This window comes from Lactuca sativa, chromosome 1 (assembly GCF_002870075.4).
Source record: "Lactuca sativa cultivar Salinas chromosome 1, Lsat_Salinas_v11, whole genome shotgun sequence".
NCBI lineage: Eukaryota > Viridiplantae > Streptophyta > Magnoliopsida > Asterales > Asteraceae > Lactuca > Lactuca sativa.
In genome coordinates this window covers 97,180,567-97,203,717 of record NC_056623.2, presented here as the reverse complement: position 1 = coordinate 97,203,717, position 23,151 = coordinate 97,180,567, and the positions used below count along the sequence as shown (strand labels likewise).

The window sequence follows — 23,151 nt, the reverse complement described above, 5'->3', positions numbered from 1 at the left end:
ATATGCTTATTGGAATATTTCCAATTAAAAATTACTCAATTCAAGCATAAATTCCTAATTTAACTTTTCCTAGGTAAAAAGGCAGTTCTCATTCAGGTGAAATCTAAAAACTAAAGGTAGAACTCAATGTTTATGCTTAATAGTAGTCATATGAATGTTTTTTATCATTCAAGTGTCATATGGTTTAGCACACTTACACATACAAACACACACTCATATATATATATATATATATATAGGCTTAGATTATTGTATTCTAACTAATTATTGTATGGATGTAATAATGATTGCGGGCCAATCATTTTAGTTATTTTAAATGATTAATACATATGATTGAATTAAATATAATTGAAAAATATCATCTAATTTAATTACAAGGGTATTTTAGTAAATTAATATAGATTTAATAAAGTAAAATTGAATATTTTAAGGGATCATAGATTCTATTAATTTTAAAAATCCAATTTTACGAATTATAATTCTTTTTATTCGGACATTCTGACAGAATATATTTAACCATAAAATAATAAAATTGTTCTTGAACCTATTTTTTGATCATGTCTTTAAAAACTTCTTGTAGAATAACAAATTCTCGAACTATCAGTTGAAGAATAAAAACAAAAATTACATTAATTTTGTAACAATTGCTAAGAAATACATTTATTGTTAAAGAATAAAAATAAAAAAAAAACTTTCAAATTTGGAAAATACATCAAAATCTAACAAAGACACTAATACATTCTAAAAGAATAATGTTGCTAAGAATCACTTTCAATTTTGTGGTCCGTTCTTCAAGCATCAACTTTTATGAAAACAAATAGAACTGTAGTTTAGAATCCAATAACGCATTAGCAAATGAATAATAAAAAACTTAAATACCTTTGGAAAAATATGCAGACTTGTGAATTACACCAAAACCAATAACCAAGAATTGTAGAACATGCATAAATCAGTGATAAAATATTCATATTCCATTCCAATAAAACTGAAATTCGTGATTCCATTCCAATAGAATTGGAATTCAAGATTAAATTATCGTATGCATTATATTAGAAAAATATTCAAGTAAAAAATGCATATATCAGTAAATCAGTAGAACATGCATAAATCAGTCAAAAAATATCCAAGTAAACTTTTAGGATACCCGATATCATATGAAAAATATTTGTAATTTGTCCAACATTAGAAGATTGAAATAAGGCCATAATGGGTATACCTGTTCCAGTTTCCAATAGCCTCTTCACTTCCAATTCATACTGATAAGAAGTTAAATATAATCTGCCAACTCAACTTTTTTATAGAATTCAAAAGTTGTTTAGTAGAGAATGAAAAAATAAGTTGAGAAAATTGTAGAGCTAGAAAGAGGAAACTTACATGTGGTTTATCGAGAAGAACACTAAACATAAAGTGGAGCCTATTTACCATCGCCGCATTCCCTAAATCAAAACCTTACCCAGTGGAGAAAATCGAACTGGTAGGAAGTAACAATTACACAATATGTATTCTAGACAAGTACACATTATATTATAAACTTGAAAGAATTTTTAATATGGTGTAATTACCTGCTAAGTGAACCAGACGTTTATCCCCAATTCTACATGAATCCAAATTCAAGCTCTCCAGCATAAGTCAAAGCTTACGTGTATGGTTAAGTACACATGAATGTTAGAGATTTCACCTTTTAGGTGTGCCAGGATAGCATCTGACACTGTTCTTCAGAGTGCTCAGGTGGCCGAGATAAGTCAAACTATCCGTCAACTCTGCCTAAACTTGTGGTCGTCGACACTGTCACATATGATCACTTTATGTCGTACCCTTCGAGAGTGTGTGTGTTTTTCACATGGTATAAAGTAGATCTCGCCTTGATGAATGATGATCGGGAATAGGAGGGTTCAGTGAAAGGTACAAAAGAAGGTGCATAGATAATCTAACATTTATTTCATCATGCAGGTCCAATCTTGCCACATTGATTATTATGAAAACACCCTAACAATCAAATATCTCTCAAATAAGGAAGATCCTACAGATAGTTACAATTAATCCAAGCCAGATAATGATTAATATTGTTTTTTCTTAGTTTCAACTTTATTAAGCCAATGCATATTCCATTCACAACATATGGTCTCATACACAAGTAATGGAAGTTTATGCAACAAATAGGGTTGCTAGTATCTTAAAACATGAGTTCAAGTATGGTTAATTATGACTTTGACCCTGGTCCCTAATTGTTTCTCCTCTTACTCGATTTTCATGGCTAATGGTATCAATCCAATGTTCCTAGATAACATATTTCATTCCTATCATGATTCCATGTCACAAAGATAATTATATTAAGGATTAACACTTCATCCTTGATGATTGTCATCAATTTATTGTTTGTCCTATTTTGTTACACGATAATAATCATATGTTACAACTTTTTGTTCTTAATTATAAAACAAATACTTTTTCATTCACAACGTTTCCATTCTAATGCATGTTATAACTTATCTAGAATCATGACACCTCAATTTATTATAAAAAATAATTTAACATAGTAACTTTCCACATTTAACATCTTAATTCCATGGCTAAGGAACTTATTACTAACCTCATAGTTCGAACAATAATTTTAAACACTGTACTTTTCACAGGATCAAAATTTTAGGGATGTTATGATTCAAAATGTGTACAAATCTATAACTTTAATCTCTACGGGCTAAGTTTAGATGCTAATCCCATGTTATAAGGAAACGAGATATCTCACCATTAAGGATTTAGATGAATTTTAATCACATATCAACCTTTATTCAAATCATCATCAAGTTTTGTTTCTTTCTAAAACCCAGGTGTGATTACACCAAGCATGATTAACTCATGAATCATGTATTTTTCTAACGCTCAAATGTCAAGAATTTTCATTCTAAACATGGTAACTTTCCACATTTAACATCTTAAATCCATGGCTAAGGAACTTATTACTAACCTCATAGTTCGAACAATAATTTTAAACGTTGTACTTTTCACATGATATATTGAAATAGATGCAATTGGGTTTTAAAATAAGGAAATCCCATAAACTCAATTTCTTAATCATTTCTCCTCTTTACTGTTAACATGCAATTAGGTTTTTCCATAAATAAATCTCATAAACTTAATTTTTTTTAATTATTTCTCCGCTTTACTGTCAATGCAATCAGTTTTGACCATAATAGAAACTCATAACATATTTCATTACCATCATGGTTAAGGATCATAAAAATATGTGTATTAAACCAAAAAAACTTATTCCTTGATAATTGACATCAATTTCTTATTTGTATCATTTTGTTACAAGAGCAATCTTATTTTTCAATTTTACTCAATTCTTAAATAAATACTTGTTCATTCACATCATTTACATTCTAATGCATTTTAAACTTTTCTAGAATCAGAAACACCTCAGTTTATTCTAATAAGACAATATAACATTATATATATTAACTTCCCACATTTAACATCTTAATTTCAAGGCTAAGGTATTCAGTACTATTCTCATTGTTCTTACATCAAGTTCAAACATTTACTTATCACCTAATTAATCAAAGTTTCATGGATGTTACAATCCAAAATGGGTTGTAATCCTTAAATTTGAGCATTCTACATCATGTCCAGACTCTTATTTCATATTACAAGGGAATTAGGTGTCTTGCAATTTAAAATCTACATGGACCTTAATCTCATTCCAATCATAGTACAGTGCACTAATTACATGGTCAAACATTTATTCAAATGATCACTCAAGCTCTGTTGTGCTCTTACAAACTCAAATCTAATTGCATATTGCATGATTAACTCATTAATCAAGCTACATCTAACACTCAACTAGCTAGACTTTCTACTATAAACTTGGCTATATGGCTTAAGCAAAGTGGCAGTAATATAATAGTGGTTAAAAATAGATGTAATTCGTTTTTTAACCATAATGGAATCTCATAAATTATTTTTTTTAACCATTTATCCTCTTTATTAGTAACGAACAATACAACAAACTTTGATTCTATTATGGAGTTTTTAAAGCAAGTTTAATTCTTGGAAGTCCAATAAATAACACATCCCCCAACTAAGAATAGTCAAATACTCGTAAAGGAATAATACTTTATGTTAGATATCCAACTTGCATTTGAACAACCTTGTAAAATATATCCAAAATAACTCAAGCCATATACATTGTCCTTTGAGATAATTAAATACTCATTAACTGCTTGTTAATGTTTAGTACTAAGATTACTCGTACAAGTACTGAATCTCTACATGGCATAAATGAATGTTGGGTCTAGTTCATTTCCTGAAATACTACACGAAAACAATATACTTTAGAGTATTCTATTTGTAATACATAATCTCCCAAGTGGTGGGTCCTATAGATTTTCAACCAATTGTAAATACACAAGTATGTAAAAATAAAAAAAAAATAAAAAAAAAACATAAATAATCAAAATTGAAAAAGTTATCCTACTATGGGGATACCTTAAGCTTTGTCATGACAAATCTAAATAGAAAAACTCTTATATTGTGGATGCTTTCCTCTACCTTTTGTAATAACATATTTTTCGTTCTAAAACACATACACATAAGGGTTATTTTTCGTTTTAGATTCCGAAGACATGGTTCCTTCTATGCTTACCCAAAAATGTTTTTTAATTTATTTATTTTTCATTTTTAAGAAAATATATCATATTAAATAATTATAGTTGCATCATCACTGCAGAATAAAGATGGAGGATGGGGGTTATATATCGAGGGTGAGAGTATGATGATTGGATCTGCATTGGTTTATGTAGCCTTACGTTTACTAGGAGAAGAAAAAACGGCGGAGATGGTGCAATGGCCCGAGGTCGCGAGTCGATTCTTGGGGAAAGGTTTATCTTTCGGTAAATATACATACTTTACCATGTGCTCTAATTATAAATTGAATATTTAAGACCTTTCTAGAAAAGTTGTACATGTTGATACTTGTGCACTGAATTATCTAAATCTTATTACCGAATTATTCCCATGATTTTTTATATACTTTATCTATTTCTATGGATTTACATATATAGGTGCTTGGCGTGTATGACTGGGAGGGTTGCAACCCATTGTCACCAGAATTTTGGCTCTTCCCATCATTATTTCCTTTTCATCCTAGTAATTAACTATATATTTTCAAAATTGTAACTAATACTTCCAATGTTCTTTCCTTGATTTCAAAACAATTAGAATCCATTACACACAAAACAAAATTTTATATGGTTTTTAAACTCGTTCACACTCTTTCTCCTTTTGACGTATGCAGCTGAGATGTGGTGCTATTGTCGGATAACCTATATGCCTATGTCATATTTGTATGGGAAAAGAATCCAAAGACCCATCAAACCTCTTGTTTTATCATTGCGAAAAGAAATCCACCCTATCCCTTTTAAGGATATTAATTGGAATAAACAACGGAATAATTGTTGTAAGGTTAGTACCTTTCTTAAGGCCTAGCAAAATGTTTTGGATGTGAGGGAGCATATATACATGTTTCTATTTGCAGGAGAACTTGTACTATCCACATTCATCTCTTCAAGATGTTTTGTGGCATACCCTTCACTACATTAGTGAGCATATCCTTAAATACTGGCCATTTTCTAAACTACGAGGGAGATCGCTTGACAGAGTTGTAGAACTAATGTGCTATGAGTCAGAAGAGACTAGATACATAACCATAGGATGTGTTGAAAAAGTAAGCTACGTGATGTAAGGAAACAACTAAAAAATTACAATAGAATGAATTTGTAACGTAAAAAAAATATCAGATGTTTTCTTATGTTTTGGGCAGAGTCTACAAATGATGTGTTGGTGGGCTGAGAATCCAAATGGTGATGAGCTCAAATATCACTTTGCCAGAGTTCCAGATTACTTATGGATTGCAGAAGATGGGATGACAATGATGAGTTTTGGTAGTCAAGTGTGGGATTTTGCTTTTGCAACTCAAGCAATTATTGCAAGTAACATGACTGAAGAATACGATGACTGTCTCAAAAAGGCACACTTCTATTTAAGAGAATCACAAGTTGTTTATTTAGCAATATGCATGCATGATTACCTTTTCAATCTTTGATAAGTTTCCCCATTACATAACTACTCTACATGCAGATAAAAGAAAATCCTTCGGGAGATTTCACTCGAATGCATCGACGTTTCACTAAAGGAGCATGGGCCTTCTCCGATCAAGATCATGGATGGATTGTCTCCGACTGTACAGCTGAATCACTTATGGTACATGCAATTTAAATTGGATCTATCTCTATGTGCAATATACACCTTGTAATTATCGTTAATCTTATCATGTAGTGTCTACTCTTGCTATCAAACATGCCCAAAGAAATTGTTGGAGAGAAAGATGACAATGCCCGACTATATGAGGCAATGAATGTTCTTCTTTACCTACAAGTACGATATATGTATCTTAGAAATGAATATATATATATATATATATATATATATATATATATATATATATATATATATATATTATCATTTTTAGATTTTAAAAACAGTTGAAGGTTTTACTTAAATCACAAAAATTGAATTAACCCGTGGTTCCATTTTCAGTTAGAGTCCGATAAGCGGAGGATTTGCTGTTTGGGAGCCAGCGATTCCAAAACCATTTCTACAACTTCTTAATCCTTCCGAGTTGTTTGTAGATATAGTTGTTGAGAAAGAGTAAATCTCAAAACAGTCATTATTCCATATTATCAATAGTGATCTATAATTACAACCACTTAAGTCAAATATAGGCCAAAACATGCATATAAGTGAAACGAAAGTAATAACAAACAAAAAAAAAAGAATTAGTTAAGGATGTTAAAAGTTTTCATAAAAACTAATGACTATTAATATGTATCTCTGGTGAATTAGGCATCTGGAACCCTCGGCTTGCATTATTGCAGCCTTGGTAGAGTTCCATCGTGTCCATCCAAGCCATAGAAAGGAAGAAATAGAAGTTTCAATATCAAATGGAATACATTATCTTGAGGAAACACAATGTCTTGATGGTTCATGGTAAGATATATATAGTACGAATTCTAATTTCTATGACTACTTTAGGTTGTGAAATTAATGATCTTATATATATATATATATATATATATATATATATATATATATATATATATATATATATATATATATATATATATATATATATATATATATATATATATATATACAACATAAAGAAAACTTTGGTTGATATTCTATAACTCTTTTTTTTGTCTTGTTGATAGGTATGGTTATTGGGGATTATGCTTCCTGTATGGAACATTCTTTGCCCTAAGGGCTTTAAGTGCTACTGAAAAGTCATGACAATAACGAAGCAGTTTTTAAAGGTGTCAAATTTTTACATTCGACACAGAATGAAGAGGGTGGTTGGGGAGAGAGCCGCTTATCTTGTCCTAGGGAGGTAAGCATCGTCTATTTTCTGAAAAACAATGTCGATTTGATTCCCATGAGATCTAGTAACTGATAACTAAAGTGGTTCTAGTATATATCTAATCACAAAAGGAAAAGTAAGATATTAAAAAACAAAAATGTGCAACCTTTAAATCTCTCTTATTATTATTGTTCTATTTTTCATTAAGGTTTATACGCCATTTGATGGAAACCAAACAAATTTGGTACAAACATCATGGGCTATGCTTGGTCTTATGTTCAGTGGATAGGTTAGTTTTCATGTTTTTTCTTTAGGGGTAGCAATTAAAGAGAAGTGATTTGTTCAGTGATTTGTAGACAACAGTTTTTTGTTATACACAACAATTTATGCATTATATAGTTGAACAATACAACATTTTAAAGTACCAATTGTTGTGTATGGAGAGAAATACTTCTATTAGAATTAATAAATTTGGGTTGTATTTTGATTATAATGAAATTAAACCAATACACGTTAACAGTTTTTTCAAACTACAGTTATAGCCTTTTCTGAAATACAGACCAACACATGTTGTGAGTTTCGAAGCCATGTCAACTCCATTTTGAAATGTTTCATATAAATTGATCACCACTATATCACCTTGAGGGTCGTTTACAACCTTTTAAAATTCTAATTCAAAATGCTACCTCATTATTCTAATAATAAATTTTTAAATCATATTTAAAATAAACTAAATATTAATGATATTCAAAATATGAATTGCAAACCTTGGTAGGTCAAACCAATGTTTTAATTCAATTTGGAGAAAAAATACTAAAGATTAAGAGGAATTTTCTGAGGAACAAGGAGGTGCCCTTGGTTCAGGTCTAGTGGAAACATCGGAGAGGGTCCGAGCTGACTTGGGAGCCGGAGTTGGAGATGCGGAAGCATCACCCCGAGTTGTTTGCCGAGCGAGACTTCGAGGACGAAGTCTGATTCTAGTGGGGGAGAATTGTAACATCCGGATTCCTAGGTATTCTATATTATTCATTATTTTTAAGTTAGAGAGAAGGACTCGATGAGTTAGCGCCTAGACGCGTCGAGTAGGATCGCGATTTACTGACTGAATTAATGATTGGACTCGACGAGTGCTTGGTGACTCGACAAGTCTGTACTGGCGGAAGAAAGCCTAAATGTCGGGGTCTGTGCCCTATTTAAAGGCCTTTATGGCCTTCATTTGCGTCCACTTCACCCTTGAGAAACCCTAGAGAGCAGAGAGAACATTTGTAGTGCAAGAGGAGGGCGAATTCATCATTATTTTGTGTGTTTTAGCAAAGGGAAGGGAGGATTTCAAGCTAGACAGTCTTGTGGGACTCAAATCTTCCATCATTTTGTGCAGAGCTGCTATGGGAGGTAAGGATTCATGTCCATCTTCATTGAGTAATAGATTTCATGAATCTAGGGATTTTTCTCTTCTTTTTGGTAAGATATCTAGTGTATGATGTCCCCTTGTGTCAGTATCATCATATATGGACCTTGAGAGGTCCAGAGAGTCCCTATTCTCCAGCTTTATGCAGTCCTTTATGAGTTTGGGGCTTAGGTTATCATATTAAGGGTTATTTTGGCATATAGAGATGATAGTGTGATGCATGGGCCTAAAGTTCGAACCTTTACGTGATTATCATGCTTGGAAAGGTCAGATGTATAAGTTAGAGAAGTAGATCTGACTTCATAAGGTCATTTGAGTGTGATAATGGAAGCAACTCGCGGAGTTCATAAGTGGACTCGACGAGTCGAGTCGGGGTTTCCCCGCGATTCGTGGCAGGTGAAACTCGTCGAGTGAAGGGGACAACTCACGTGCCAAGTGAGGCTAGAAGGATTCAGAGGACCCATATGGACTCGCCGATTCGCCTATGTGTACTCGACGAGTCGGGTCAAAGTTTGACCGTTGACTTTCGTTGACCTTAGGGCTTTAGTCAAGACTGATTCAAGAGAGTTCAGGGAGGGGTAGAATGGCCTTCTACCCAATCTTTAGAGATGAGACTATGAGAGAGTATTGATCGGGAATGTTATTTGAATGATAGGAGGAGGCTAGGTCGGGACGTTGAGCACGATAGTTTATCCGACTTCATTTGAGGTGAGTCTTCTCATTATACTGTACCTGGAATGGTACCTATGTGTGACCGGAAGGTCTTATATGCTATGAGATGTATGTGCTATATGTTGTTATGTGATATGTATGTGTTATGTATGTTATGTATGATAAGGATCGGAAGGTCAAGATGATATGGACCGGAAGGTCAAGATGATATCGACCGGAAGGTCAAGATGACATGGACCGGAAGGTCAGGAGGTTACGGACCGGAAGGTCGATACGGGTAGGACCGGAAGGTCAACCGGGATTCCGGACGGAATTCCCCTGAGACACTTGGACTAGAAGGTTCCTTAGAGTTATGGACTAGAAAGGTGTATGTGTTGTATGTGGTATTTTGGGGAACTCACTAAGCATTTATGCTTACAGTTGTTGTGTTATGTGTTTCAGGTACTACCGAGGATCGCGGGAAGGCGCCGGCATGATCCGTACACACTCATTGAGATTATGTTTGAGATTCTAGGAATTGTATTGTTATGATAACATTGGATACTGTATGTTTTGATATTGTTTTTGATGATTAAAAGTATGATTTAAAAATGAAAATTTGTTTTGAAGATTCACGTCGTTACAAGTTGGTATCAGAGCCTTGGTTTGAGGGATTCAGGAGCATCTTCGGGTGTATTTGAACTCAAACTGAGGATTTGAGAAAGTTTTTCATAAAATAAATTTTTTTCTAAAGAAGTAAAAGAATTTGGGAAAAGCAGAAAGAAGCAGTGTGTACGATTAGCCAGCACCCGAACGGTGATTTCCCAAAATACCCTTACATTATGTGTTATGAGATATGTTATGCTAAAGTAGGCTAGGTATTCATATTAGGACTAGAGTGACTTGATTTTTGATGCCTTAGCCTAGGAAGATTTCTGTTGCTATGAGATACTTGAGAGTGAGTAGGTAGCAATGAGGAGCTTATGAGAGGCCTACCGAAGGGTAGCCTATGCTAGCGAGATGTAGAGTACTTGTGATCTGGGATCCAATGAGGAGGACTTGGGGTAAATATTGATGTGGTGTGGATGGTAGTATAGGGCCTGTATTACTAAAGACACCGGATCAGTGCGCAACCCAAGTAAGAATCCTTAGGATACTAGGGAACAAGTAGGGTTGATTTATCGAGTAGGAGTATGCTTGAGCAGGTCTCTGATATTTTTATGTTGTGTTTCAGAGACATCATGGTTGGGACATGCCACAGACCTGAGACGAGCGGCATGAGTGACGGGGAGCTTCGTCAGATGATCCACGATGAGGTGGCAGCGACGATTTGAGCCGAGATTCCGGAGATGTTTCGGTCTATCAAGACCACATTGATTGAGACTTTTGATGAGCGGTATACAGCGGTTACTGAGGCTGCGGCTGCAGCAGCTACCGCAGCCGTGGCTGCTGCTAGACCTCAGGGAGGTGACTCGTTGTTGTTTCGGGAGTTCAGCAACACGAAGCCACCAGAGTTTGACTGGATGCAGGCTCTGATCGTTGCGATGAGATGGATTTCTGATATCGAGGGATGCTTCTAGACGTGTTCATTTCCTAAGCATCTGAGGGTATGGTTCGCGCTGAACCAGCTCCACTTGGGAGCGAAGGATTGGTGGAAGTTCGTGACGGCGAGCTTCACTCTTGCAGAGATTTCAGAGGTGACCTGGGAGAGGTTAACCACCATGTTCAGAGACGAGTATGTTCCCTTGGTGGAGAGGGAACGGCTGGCTCAGGAGTTATTGTCCCTCAAGCAGGGCACTGATTCTGTTACTGTGATCACCAGGAAGTTTCATGAGAGGGAAATGTTCTACCCTGAGCAGGTGTCTACCGAGTAGGCACGCATGAGCCAGTATTTGGGCATTTTGAGGAGGGATATTCGGGAGTTCGTGTCGAACTCGACTTACCGGACATTTGCTGAGCTCCAGGCAAATGCCCGGAAGAGGGAGATTGACTTGGAGACTCAGGCCAAGGAGGAGGCCGAGTCTCAGGGGAAGGATCGGCGGCCGGCACAGTCTCAGCCGGCAGCCAAGTGGCCAAAGCCCGCCGATTCGAGATCTGGGGGCCAAAAGGGCCAAACTTGCAGGAAGTGCGACGAGGGACATGATGTGGTTTGTCGATTAGGTGCTTGCTACAAATGTGGCAAGGAGGGGCATATAGCCAAGGATTTCCCCAAGGGATTCATGGTTTGCTTTCATTGCAACCAGACGGGCCATCGGAAGGCCAAGTGTCCACAGCTGCTACAGGGGTCTGCACGAGTTATTGAGCGACGGCCAACGAAGGCTGAGGCACCAAAAGCTCGCGGAAGAGCTTTCCAGTTGACAGTAGAGGAGGTCCGCGCAGCGCCTGATGTCGTGGCTGGTACGTATTCTTTCATTTATTTATGTTGAGTTATGATATGGTGCTTATTTTGTGATATGCGTAGGTACTTTTCATGTAAATTCTGTACCTGCTTTGGTGTTATTTGACTCAGGTGCGAGTCGGTCATTTGTTTCTTTAGCATTTAGCCGGCACATCAGTATCTGGCGAGAGGCGTTAAGTCAACCTCAACGAGTTTCTATAGCTGACGAGCGAGCGGTGTATGCTACGGATATGATTCGAGGATGTGTACTCGAGATTTTCGGTGTTGAGTTTCCGATAGATCTGGTCCCGATTGTGATAGGGGACGTGTGTGTCATAGTGGGCATGGGTTGGTTGAGCTGATTTGGGGCTGCTATAGACTGCGAGCGATAGTTGGTGACGATACGAGACCCTAGTGGGGGAGTACTTACAGTGTACAGTGAGGGTACCCGATGTGGGTCAGCATTTTGTTCGGCTGCCAGAGCGAGACAGAGTTTACAGCAGGGTTGCAGCGGGTTCATAGCCTATGTGATGGATATGCGAGTGGCTGCTGGGAGGCCAAGTTCGATTGATGATGTTCCGATAGTGCACGAGTTCCCGGATGTTTTTCCCGAGGAGTTGCCGGGTGTGCCTCCTGAGAGGCAGGTAGAGTTACGCATCAATTTGGTTCCGGGGGCAGCGCCTATCGCCAAGGTGCCTTATCGCCTTGCGCCGCTTGAGATGCAGGAGTTATCCTCGCAGCTTCAGGAGCTGCTGTGGAAGGGATTTATTAGACCGAGTAGCTCACCCGGGGAGCGCCGATCCTTTTTGTCAAGAAAAAGGATGGTTCACACCGGATGTGCATTGATTACCGAGAGTTGAACAAGTTGACGGTCAAGAACCATTATCCATTACCGAGGATCGACGATCTGTTTGATCAGTTGCAGGGAGCGTCTTGGTTTTCCAAGATAGACTTGAGGTCTGGATATCATCAGATGAGAGTGTGGGATGAAGATATCCAGAAGACGGCGTTCAGAACTCGTTACGGGCATTACGACAGTGACGAATCTAGAACCAAAAACCACATGGTTCTTTATGTAAATAAAACTAAAATATTTAGGTCTTTTAGAAAAAATAGGTGGGTCTTTTAGCAAAAATGAGATAGGTCTTCATATTTTATATATATATATATATATATATATATATATATATATATATATATATATATATACTAGTTGTTTACCCGCGCAAAGCGGCGGACGACAAATAGTTTGTTTCGACAATTAATTTCTTTTTGATGGAAAATGATTATTTTCAATTCAATCATTAGTTTGTTTTAGGAAACATGTCATATTAAAAATAAAATAAAAATTATGAAATGACCAAATTATAGGGTGTTGGGTATTTATTTGGATGAAAAAAGATCTGGTCAAAACCTTGGAAAAGAAGATTTATAGGAGTTTGTTTAAATTTTAATATTATTTTATTAGTGATTAGTTGTACATTTAGCTTAATAATTTGTACGTCTTAAAAAATATTATTATTTTATTCAATCTATTTTTAGAAATAGTGGGATTTATTTTATAAGATAGTAAATATATATATATATATATATATATATATATATATATATATATATATATATATATATATATATATATATATATACATACTAGCCGTCTACCCGCGCAAAGCGGTGGGCGGCGAATAATTTGATCTCTTTAGAGTTAAAACCATTTTGCGTTCACTTCAAGAAATGAATATTAAATGACATCTATTTTTCAAGAGCATTACCATACCATATTAAGGGGGTGTTTGGCTAAGTTTTTTTAAAACAACTTATTAGGTTCCACGTCACTATAAGTTAAAAAAGTGTTTGGATTAAAATAACTTATTCCGGTGAGGAACCTCTAATACGTCATTTTTTCATAAGTTACGGTATACTTACTTATTAACTTATAAGCTAATAAACTAATAAACGATAAGTTTTTTTGCCAAACACCCCCTAAATGGTTATTACTTCCATTTATACATACCCAAACCACTTGTATTGTTTATCGTCATCATTTTTTTTTCGTTTTCCTTAATTTCTTTATTAATTTAATGTCCTACTAAGTAAAATGCTAAAATATATAAATAATAGTTTATAAAAATAAACCTTTAGAATATCAGGTGTTGTGATTCAAAAGTCGATAAATAGGCCTTTGAGAACGCCAAAATACTCAGGTGTCAACTTGTTCATTGTGATTTTAAACCAAGTTTGGTCACAAATTAAAACATTTTCAAGGATGGTATGTAATTCAAGGATTTATATTGATTTAGGTTCTCGAAACCTTAAAATATTAAACAAAATCTATATAGAACCTTATAATAAGGACAATAATCACCATAATCAGGAAGTCCATGTGATAATACTTGATATTATAAGGATCATTGATGAAAAAGGTTTCATTTTTTAGACTAAACAAGATGAAAAATATACAAACTACCTTAATCATGTCAAATCTTGTGTTTAACCGTTCTTTATTGCAAAAGTAAGATGCCAAAATATACAAACTAATGATAATACAATGCTCTAACTGGCCCTCTTTGTTGAGTTCTTTGAACCTGCAAAGCCAACACATTAAAGAAACATAGTAAAAACATTTTTAGGAACAAACCTAATATAATAAAGCCTTCATCCAATATATTTATAAGATAAAAATACAAAAAGTTAAAAATGATGAAATCAATTACAAGTAAGGATTAAAATAAAAACTTGTTAAGAAAGAGTCATCTGCAGAAGGGATATTTGAATCAACATGTATTTTCTGATGGTTTCAAATTTTGAATTATCCGAAATTCAGGGAAGGAGATAGAATTTGTTGAGAAATATAAGGATTCAAAACACAGGTTAAAATTTAATATTATTTTATTGATGACTACTTGTACTATTAGCTTAATGATTTGAACGTCTTAAAAAAATATTATTATTATATTCAATTTATTTTTAGAAATAGTGAGATTTATTTTATAAGATAGTAAAGATATATATATATATATATATATATATATATATATATATATATATATATATATTTGTTGTATTTAAAAAAAGGTAGGTCCTAGGACCTACCTTGTTGCAGCCTAGCTACGCCCCTGCATTACGAGTTTGTGGTGATGCCTTTTGGGCTTACCAATGCACCGGCAGTGTTCATGGACCTTATGAACAGGGTGTGCAGTTCGATGTTAGATCAGTCGATGATCGTGTTCATCGATGATATTCTGGTATATTCGAGATCTAGAGAGCAACATGAGGAGCATCTGAGAGAGATTCTCGAGGTATTGAGGACGGAGAGGCTTTTCGCCAAATTCTCCAAGTGTGATTTTTGGTTACGAGAGGTCCAGTTCTTGGGACACCTCATTAACCAGAATGGGATATTGGTCTACCCAGCCAAAATTGAAGCGGTTATGAGGTGGGAGGTACCGAGATCAGGGGTTTTCAAGGATTGGCCGGCTACTATCGGAGATTTATCAAGAATTTCTCCAAGATCATCGTGCCTCTCACCAGGTTGACCCAGAAGGGTATTGCTTTTTCATGGGGTCCGGAGCAGCAGACCTCGTTTGAGACACTTCGCCATAGATTATGCGAGGCCCGGGTGTTAGCCCTCCCGGAAGAGATGAAGGATTTTGTTGTATATTGTGACGCATCGATATCGGGGATGGGTGCAGTACTTATGCAGAGGGGGCATGTGATAGCGTATGCATCGAGGCAGCTGAAGCCTCATGAGACAAGGTATCCCACCCACGATTTGGAGTTGGGGGCAGTGGTGTTCGCCCTCAAGATTTGACGTCACTATCTATATGGGGTTCGGTGTACCTTATACACAGACCACGAGAGTTTGAAGTATTTGATGGATTAGCCCAACATGAATATGCACCAGAGGAGATGGTTAGACATGGTAAAGGATAACGATTGTGAGATCATGTACCACCCGGGCAAAGCTAATGTTGTAGCCGATACCCTGAGTCGTAGGGCGGAGAGTACCCCGATTCGAGACATTTATATGCGGTTGACAGTGATGACTCTGGTGTTGGACACCATTCGGGAGGCCCAGGCAGAGGCTGTGATAATGGAGAACCGCAAGAGAGAGCGGGTGATCGGGCAGGTACCTGAGTTCGTTAGCGATAGCCGCGGACTTATGACCTTTCAGGGTCGGATTTGGGTGCCATATGCAGGCGGGGCACATACCACTTTGATGGAGGACGCGCACAGATCGAGGTTCTCGATCTATCCCGGGGCCACTAAGATGTATTTGGATCTGAAGAAGGATTATTGGTGGCCCTGTATGAAGAGGGATGTTGCATGGTTTGTTGAGAGGTGCTTCACCTGTCGAAGGGTTAAGGTTGAGCACCAACGTCCGCACAGCAAGTTGCATCCACTTGAGGTTCCCCAGTGGAAGTGGGAACAGATTTCCATGGATTTTATCACCAAATTACCAAGGACCGCGAGGGGTGTCGATGCAATTTGGGTAATTGTCGACCGGCTGACGAAGAGCGCTCACTTCCTTGCTATCAGTGAGAGCTCTTCTGTAGAGAGACTGGCAGAGTTGTATGTGAGGGAGGTGGTATCGCGTCATGGAGTACCATTCTCGATTGTGTCAAATCGAGATGTATGTTTCACTTCCAGGTTCTGGAAGAAGTTCCACGACGAGTTGGGCACGAGGCTGCATTTCAGTACCGCTTACCACCCACAGACGGACGGACAGAGTGAGCGGACGATTCAGACGCTCAAGGACATGCTTCGGGCATGTGTGTTGGACTTCAGAGGGAGTTGGGACACGTATTTGCCGTTGGTTGAGTTTTCCTATAACAACAGCCACCATTCGAGTATCGGCATGCCTCATTTCGAGTTATTGTACGGGAGGAGGTGTTGGACTCCTATTTGTTGGGGAGAGGTAGGGCAGCGCGTGATAGGTAGCACTGAGATAATGCTTTAGATGACCAAGTAGATACAACAAGTTAGACAAAGGTTGTTAACGGCTCAGAGTCGCCAGAAGAGTTATGCGGACGGGCGACGATCCGAGCTTGAGTTCCAGGTGGGAGATTTCATACTCCTGAAGGTGTCTCCTTGAAATGGAGTGATTCGATTCAGGAAGAGGGGCAAGTTGGGGCCCCGATACATTGCGTCGTTCAGGGTGATCGTGAGGGTGGGCGGGGTAGCATATCGGTTGGAGCTACCTGCGGAGTTGAGCCAGATTCATGATACCTTCCACGTGTCTCAAATGAGGAAGTATATAGCCGATGAGTCGGCGGTGGTGCCACAGGAGGATATTCAGGTGGATGTGAGCCTGAATTATGCTGAAAGACCAATTGCGATCCAGGATCTGAAGATCAAGGTTCTGAGGAACAAGGAGGTGCCCCTGGTTCAGGTCCAGTGACAACATCAGAGAGGGTCCGAGCTGACTTGGGAGCCGGAGTTGGAGATGCGGAAGCAGCACCTCGAGTTGTTTGCTGAGCGAGACTTTGAGGACGAAGTCTGATTCTAGTGGGGGAGAATTGTAACATCCGGATTCCCAGGTATTCTATATTGTTCATTATTTTTGAATTAGAGAGAAGGACTCGACGAGTTGGCGCCTAGACTCGCCGAGTAGGATCGCAATTTACTGACTGAATTAATGATTGGACTCGACGAGTGCTTGGTGACTCGACAAGTCTGCACTGGCAGAAGAAAGACTAAATGTCGGGGTCTGTGCCCCATTTAAAGGCCATTATGGCCTTCATTTGCAGCCACTTCACCCTTGAGAAACCCTAGAGAGTAGAGAGAACGTTTGTAGTGCAAGAGGAGGGCTAATTCATCATTATTTGGTGTATTTTAGCAAAGGGAAGGGAGGATTTCAAGCTAGGCAGTCTTGTGGGACTCAAATCCATCATTTCGTGCAGAGTTGCTGTAGGAGGTAAGGATTCATGTCCATATTCATTGAGTAATAGATTTCATGAATCTAGGGCTTTTTCTCTTCTTTTTGGTAAGAGATCTAGTGTATGATGTCCCCTTGTGTCAATATCATCAAATATGGACCTTGAGAGGTCCAGAGAGTCCCTATTCTCCAGCTTTATGCAGTCCTTTATGAGTTTGGGGCTTAGGTTATCATATTAAGAGTTATTTTGGCATATAGAGATGATAGTGTGATACATGGGCCTAAAGTTCGAACCTTTACGTGATTATCATGCTTGGGAAGGTCAGATCTATAAGTTAGAGAAGTAGATCTGACCTTAGAAGGTCATTTGAGTGTAATAATGGAAGTAACTCGCCGAGTTCATAAGTGGACTCGACGAGTCGAGTCGGGATTGCCCCGCGAGTCGTGGCAGGTGTAACTCGTCGAGTGAAGGGGATGACTCGACGTGCCAAGCGAGACTAGAAGGATTCAGAGGACCCATATGGACTCGACGAGTCGCCCATGTGTACTCGACGAGTCGGGTCAAAGTTTGATCGTTGACTTCCGTTGACCTTAGGGTTTTGGTCAAGACTGATTCAAGAGAGTTTAGGGAGGGATAGAATGGCCTTCTACCCAATCTTTAGAGATGAGACTATGAGAGAGTATTGATCGGGAATGTTATTTGAAAGATAGGAGGAGGCTAGGTCAGGATGTTGAGCATGATAGTTTATCCGACTTTATTTGAGGTGAGTCTTCTCACTATCTGTACCTGGAAGGGTACCTATGTGTGACATATTCTGTCAGAATTTTCGAATTAGGAGAATTATCATCCATACAATCAGATTTTTAAAATTAATAGAATCTATTTTCCTTAAAATATGTAATTTTCCTTTTTTAAATTTATGTTAATTGACTAAAATACCCTTAGAATGAAATTAGTTAGTATTTTTTAATTATATTTAATTTAATAATATGTATTATTCACTTTTCAAAATTAAGTAAAATGATTGACCCACAATTATGCATACAATAACACAATACTTAGTTTGAATAAAATAACCTAAGTCTATATATATATATATATATATATATATATATATATATATATATATATATATATATATATATATATATATATGCTTAGTTTATTCTATTCAAAGTAATTATTGTGTTATTCTATCTATAAATGTGGGCCAATCATTTTTGGTAAATTAAGAAAACTGATTATTGTGTTATTGTATTTGTATGCATAAATAGGTAACATTCACTTTCTTAAATTACCAAAAAGTTACTAATTAGGAAACACAAGTTTAATTAATAAAAAGTTTCAAATTTTCAGATATATTTGATTTTCTTAATTTTGAATTGTCATTTTTTAATTAATTAGATTATAATTCTAATATAATTCTGTTAGAATGATATTGTATGAGAATGTCAGATTAGCTATTTTTGGAGAAAAACAAAGTCTTGAACCATAAATTGAAGAATAAAAACAAACATTACATTAATACTTATAGAATACGGGTAACAATTGCTAAGAATTAAATTTATTGTTAAAAAATAAAACTAAAAAAACTTTCAAATCGGGAAAGAAAACATCAAAATCTAACAACGAGTAATACATTCTAAAAGAATAATGTAGACCGTTTCAATTTTGTGGTCCGTTCTTCAAGCATCAACTTCTGTAATTCCAACAGAATTGGAATTCGTGATTCCATTCCAACAGAATTGGAATTCATATCTTACCTAACCAATTGCAAATAAAATCATATTCCCCAGCATAAACAAGCATCTGAATACCATCTTCCAAAAGCACTGGAATCCCAATCTTGAAGTTGGAACATAAGAATACCCCGTTTGACTTAGGAAAAGTCAAAATTGAACCACTTCACATCCATCATGAATTCCGATTGACATCCATTAAACCCGATGTGTGTTCTAAATTCAATTCCGATCGTGATTGATCCGGATTTTGAAGATATGATATCGACTTCCAATGAAGCTTGCAATACACAAACCAATTTTCTATCATCTGATGCTCGAACAGTGAAGATAATACCGATTTTTGCTTCTAAATGATTTTAGTTGCAACATTCAATCCCAAGTTAGTAATATTCGAAATCGCTGAAGGCTGATACAATCAATTTCTGTTTTAGGGTTAATGCGATTTCAAAATTGAGTCAAGAACTGTGATTCTAAAGATTAGACATCGTTCCAAGTGTGCGACTGATCTCCGAACGAAAGTGGCTTGTGCGAATTTGATTCCAAATGCAAATCATAATCAACAAACAAAATCAGAATATAAAGCTTGAACATGAACGAAAGTCTTACAAAGCGAAACCGATTTCCCCTGACTTTCGCTTCTTGACTTGCAAATTCTGGTGAGTTCGGTGGCGATGGTGGCTGATGGTGTTGGTCGGCGAACGGGCAAGCTCCAGCCTCTTATCTTCTTCAATCATCGGCATCGGTTAGGTTGAAAAAGTAGGGATGGATCGATGATAAAGAAGCAGTAACAGTTTAAAGGGATTTAAAGGAAAGCAATCCAATATTTAAGGGATTAATTAAATTTTTATTTAATTAACAAAATTAATTAATAGGTAAAATTATATATATCCTTATTTAAGTTTTTGAAATGATTAGCCCAAATTTATGCATACAATAACACAATACTTACTTTAAACACCTGAACCTCTCTCTCTCTCTCTCTCTCTCTATATATATATATATATATATATATATATATATATATATATATATATATATATATATATATATATATATATATATTCTGATAGTAGAGAAATTCAGGGGAAAATATATCAAAAATAGTTACATGAAACAGAAATTTTAAACATCAGCCAACACTTGTTATTTCAAAACCAAACGTAAATGTATAAATCCGTAAAAACTCATATTTAAACATCAAATGTATAAACAGTAAATGCTTGACCACATAATAAATTTATAAAAAAACCAAAAGTAAATCAGGTCATTAAACATTCATCGACATCATTGTTATTTCTTTCATACAATTGACGCATGTTGCTCCTTTAATCGCTATATAGAAAACAAAAGTACGAATCTTAATATTTTATTTATTATTTTTAGAAAATAAAGCAATAAATATGTTCAAATTTGAAAGTAACAACGAATGTTATGTCATCATCCTTTAAGATCTCATCAAAATCGTCTTTAATCGGTTTGAGATATTATTTAACCTGATCTTCTGTGCAAATCAACGTCTCAACTATTGTTGTTGAAAATTTTGTTCGATTGACATACAATACACGAACGCACGTGTTAAATGTTGTCTCAGGATTCCATATTTCTATTGCCAAATTATCTTTCAAAATATATAAAAACATTACAAAATGATAGATTATTAAGAAACTCAAAAAAAAAAACTGAAGTTAACTTTCACATCTGAGAAACAATCGGGAAACGCATGATGTTATTTCCACCTATGTAAAATGTTAAAAGAATTTTGTGTAACTTACTTTTCCTTCTCTTAAATACATCTTTAACTTGGATTATGTTGAAACCGGGTTATCTCCCACATTAAGGAACGTACCTAAAAAATTGCATGTTCCCGTCATCATGGGCATCACATCTTCAACTTTTTCAAGATAAGTCATTACCATACAAGGCTTTGTACCTCATAAAAAATATCTCTAACTCTTTTTCTACCTCCCTAAGCATATAGGTCGCCTGTAGCTCAGTACCGAAATCGGTCATCTTATTTGCATCAATTAAGGTGTACCTTATGATAATCTTAAAAGGCATGTTGAATGAATCAAGACTTCTTTTAGTGATCCAATAATACATAAAAGTACATGAAATTGTTTAGTTTATGGAATGTTCCTGAATACTTATCATATTTTAAACCTCATGTGAGTCATGTCCTTACCATCTTTAACTAAAACTGCAGTCTTGTTTCCAAGTATGGAGATGGTTGTCGATATCCAAAATCTAGGAGAAAAATATGTAGGCCAAACATTTTGGACTTCACAAAAGAACCTCCGCTTTTGTCTTAAAACATTTTAAGAAATCCCACTACACCAATGTGTTGAAATCCGCTTCCTTCGGGACTCTTTCTTACTCTCGCGTGTATGCTTTATCTGTAAGAAACAAACATATCATTTTTATGCAAATGGTGTTCTAGAATATGTTGTAAAAGTTGTCAAAGGTTATAGAACATGCAGAGATTGTTTTTAAAAGTATTGAAAGTCGTCAAAGGTTAAAAAAAACATGCAAATTTTGTTTTTAAAAGTGTTGCAAAGCTATCAAAGGTTGAAAAAACATGTACCAATGTACAATTTGTCTTTTAAAAGTGTTATAAAGCTATCACAGGAATATCAGAAGTGGATTTGACTTGGACCCACTGCTAAATACTTTAGCATAGGCCTTACCCTTCCAGTTAGATGGAGGATTTGCTTTCCTCGTCTTTCTTCTGTTTTTCCCAATGGCAAAGACAGGAGCACTTGTCGTAGAAGGGACCTGGTTTTTCTTCATCTCTGACTCAATTGTCTGTAACAAGTTGTGGATTTGGGTCAATGTGGTATATGTATTGTTCAAATTATAAGTTAAGATAAACAAATCGTTACTAGAAGACAAGGAGTTTAAGTGTAACATTCCGATGTTCAGGTGCTTCTAAATTCATCCTTATACATCTATTTCATGTCAATTGGTTAGGTGGTAGCACCCTTGGGTATAATTGAGGTTTAGACACGGTGTGTTAGAGGCACTAACACGAAGTGTCTAGATATGACAAGGTGCAGGTTTTATTTGGGCAACACGGTGTGCTCCCTCTTGGAACACGGCGTGTTGACCGCTGAAATAAAACCCTAACCTTTCGAGTTTTTCTCCCTATTTAAAGGAATGTGGAGGCTATGGTTTGTTCACCCTCAGCCCCCATCATCCCCTCGGGCTCTAAAAGAAACCCTAATCATTTTCTCTTCCATTTGTGAAGATAATTTGGCATTTGAAGGAAGAAGGTGAAAGAAGGAAGCAAAGATCCAGCAAGCAAGCCCCATTCTTCAGTTTGGCACTCTCCTGGACCTTTATAAGTATCCAAGACCCGCTTTTTATCATTCAAGGTTGATAGATCTTGAGTTTTGTCCCTTTTTCTCTTTGTTCTTGGATGTTGCAATGGATGTATCTCATAAAGTTTGCAACTTTATGAATCTCCATGTCAAGGTGACCTAGTAGTGGCTTGGATCTGGTCTATAACCAAGTTTTGATGCCATGCATAGAGATTGGGTCATAAATCCGTTTTTAGAACTAATATGGGTTCAAGACATGCTTGGACATGCATGTCTAAAAATCACCAACCTTTGGGATGGTTTAGGTGTTAGAAACACTTATGGAAAGGGGCTGACTTCAGATCTTAAGGATTAAGAGTATTT

The 23,151-nt window shown here is 36.2% G+C and overlaps 1 pseudogene; it reads left to right on the top strand.

The window, feature by feature from the left end:
* The window catches only part of LOC111885960 (dammarenediol II synthase-like), a 51,913-nt pseudogene extending 44,207 nt beyond the window's left edge, over positions 1–7,706 (top strand).
* Positions 7,707–23,151: the final 15,445 nt, after the last annotated feature.